At 45.8% G+C, this 2,683-nt stretch overlaps 1 long non-coding RNA gene across 1 annotated transcript in view; it reads right to left on the bottom strand.

The window, feature by feature from the left end:
* Positions 1 to 1,238: 1,238 nt before the first annotated feature.
* The window catches only part of LOC108447957, a 12,646-nt gene continuing 11,201 nt past the window's right edge, over positions 1,239 to 2,683 (bottom strand). Inside the window, exon 3 of the long non-coding RNA XR_001863687.1 lies at positions 1,239 to 1,250. This is a non-coding gene — a long non-coding RNA (uncharacterized LOC108447957). The remainder of the gene's footprint in view (positions 1,251 to 2,683) is intronic.

The following is a 2,683-nucleotide window of genomic DNA, read 5'->3' as shown; positions in this document are numbered from 1 at the left end:
GAGTTTGGGAGACTTAGATATATTCATGTATTGGTGGACACCTTTTCAGGAGCCGTATATGCCTCAGCCCATGTGGGAGAGAAAGTGAAGGATGTAGAAAAACATCTGATACAAGTCTTCACTACGCTTGGTACCCCCCATGAGATAAAAACTGACAACGGGCCTGCATATACCTCTCAATAGCGATTCCTGCAGCAGTGGGGAGTGACCCACAATACTGGTATCCCTCACTACACCACTGGTCAGTCAATTGTGGAACAGACCCACCAAACCTTGAAAAGGGTTTTGCAACAGCAAAAAGGAGGATCAGAGATAAACTCGCTGGTGTTAAGGATATGTAAAGCCCTATTTACTATTAATTTCCTCAACAACTCCTTTGATGACCCGAATCCTCCAGTGCTCAGGCATTTTCAGAACATGAAACAGCAGAAATTGAAAGAGAAGCCTCTGGTTCTTATAAAAGACCCGGAGACATTACAGGTCCAAGGACCTTACCAACTAATCACCTGGGGACGTGGATACGTGTGTGTCCACACCCTCAGGCCTAAGGTGGATCCCAAAAAAGTGGGTTAAACCTTATATTCCATCAAAAAACTTAAAATCACAGGAACAACAATCCTCACGGGCAGACAATGACCCAAAGGATGTAACATTTGCCGCCTGGAGGAGATGCCGTCGAGAAGAAACAGGAAACCCTGACCCCCTCAACCCCAACAACCCTAATAACCTGTTCTTCTTGCTCTTTCAGGTGTAACCCAAGTTTACCTAATTCCTTGTATTTACCTGTTTACCTGTTTTTGGTGAAAAAACCCCAAAAACCTTTATGTTGGAAGGAAGAGCCAACAGAAAGTCATTTAAGATACTTACCTTATATGTTTTTCCCTTTTAGAGCACTCATCATGGCACCCATGAAAGTTCTGACCTACCTCTGGTTCCTGATGTGGAGATGGATCCTCCTGATGTCCTCGTCAAGCATCGCATGGATTGTCCCTCAGCCTTGCGCAAACATGTGGACAGTCCTGGCCAAAATCATTGGCCAGGACCACGTGTTTGTCCATCAGTAGTGTGGATAACCCATTGTCATCATGCCTGGTGGGCGTCCCCTTAAGGCTGAATGAAATGCCGGTTGTTGGCCCAGCAAAAGGTTGGGATATCTGGGTGAACTCTCTAAAAATTGTTCAGGATGAGCCCCAAGAATTGGAGTTATTGGGGTCTTACAAAGCAGAATTCAGTGTAAACTGGGATTTAGGCTGACAGTTGGAACATCATATAAAAATTTGAAAAATGTCAGCCCCAAAGAGGCTTATTAAAAATTTAAAAATTGGTGCAATCTCACCCAGGTGTCTCAACTCTATGGTGGAGTCCCTACCTCTGCCTCAAGTGTCCACCACACAGAACTCCCTAAGGGGATGTTTTAAGTATGTGGAAGGAGAGCTTGGGCCAGCATCCCATCCAGTCTTCTAGGAGTACCCTGTATGCTTGGCCGGCTCTCACTGCTCGCCCCCAACAAGACCCAGCTCCTCAACTGGAGGAACCAGGCACAACTGGCACGACCAAAAAGTGAGGCACAACAATTGGACCCAAATTGTGATGATGATGTCCACACCTGGTCCCATACACAGAGGGTGGCTGCATCCATCTTTGTGCCATGGATAGCAGCAGCAAAAGCCCTGGGGGAACCTTCCCATTTGGAGTGTTGGGTAACGAGGCAGGCCAACCTGACCTCTTACGCCATCAGCCAACTGCTGGAGGATGAAGAGACCACCAGGTGGGCCATGCTGCAGAACTGAGCAGCCATAGACTATCTGCTGGTCGTCCATGGACATGGATGCGAGGACTTTTAGGGATTCTGTTGCTCTGTTTATCATCAAACAGCAAGAACATTCATGCGATGTTCCGAGGAATGAAAGATCACATCAGGAAAATCCAGCAGGAGACAGAGGACTGGTTCAAAGATTTGCTCAAAAGCTTTGGGATGTCGGGATGGGGTGCTTCAATTATGAAGTTAATATTTTGGTTTATATTGATTTTTGTTCTTATTCTGTTTGTTTTGTTTCAAGAATTATTTAGTTCAAGCTGTAACCAATTTCTTCTTAAAAACAAAAGGGGAGATGTCGCAGTGCAGGTGGCAGTGGCCACTGCAGCAGAGCATTCAGAGGACTGGTGGACAGGCTTCCAGAACACAGAGGTCTCATTCTCACCCCATGGTTACGGTTCCCATGTTCCTAGTGGTTCTTAGTTTACATGTGTAAGTTTATTGGTTCAGGAGTTCTCCACCCAGTTTTATGTATAAATTTCATGTTTATGCATTTTCCTTAATTGCCTATGTATTAATTCTGGAAAGTTCTCCCTTCTTCAATGCTTTGTATGCCTACTTATGTAATTCCCTCCCTTAAGTTATCCCTATTGGATATTCCGCTGTTGTCCCCTCCTTCTCAGTTGATCCCCATTGGTTATTTCCCTTTGTTCCACTCCCATATAAAATACTGTGATGTGTCTCACTTCTTAGTCTTTGTCCCTGGACCCTCCACCAGCAATAAACCAGCTGGAACCTACACAAAGACCCCTCTCTTGTCCTTTGCCTCTGCTGATGCTTTTACACCACCTTTGTTTGGGGCTTGCTCCTTGTGAAGGAGGCAGCTTTCCCTGCAGGCTGCAGCCGACAGCTTTTCCTGCTTGCTCC

This window comes from Corvus brachyrhynchos, unplaced genomic scaffold (genome assembly GCF_000691975.1).
Source record: "Corvus brachyrhynchos isolate BGI_N302 unplaced genomic scaffold, ASM69197v1 scaffold547, whole genome shotgun sequence".
In the NCBI taxonomy this organism is placed as follows: Eukaryota; Metazoa; Chordata; class Aves; order Passeriformes; family Corvidae; genus Corvus; species Corvus brachyrhynchos.
This window is presented reverse-complemented; position numbering and strand designations above follow the sequence as displayed.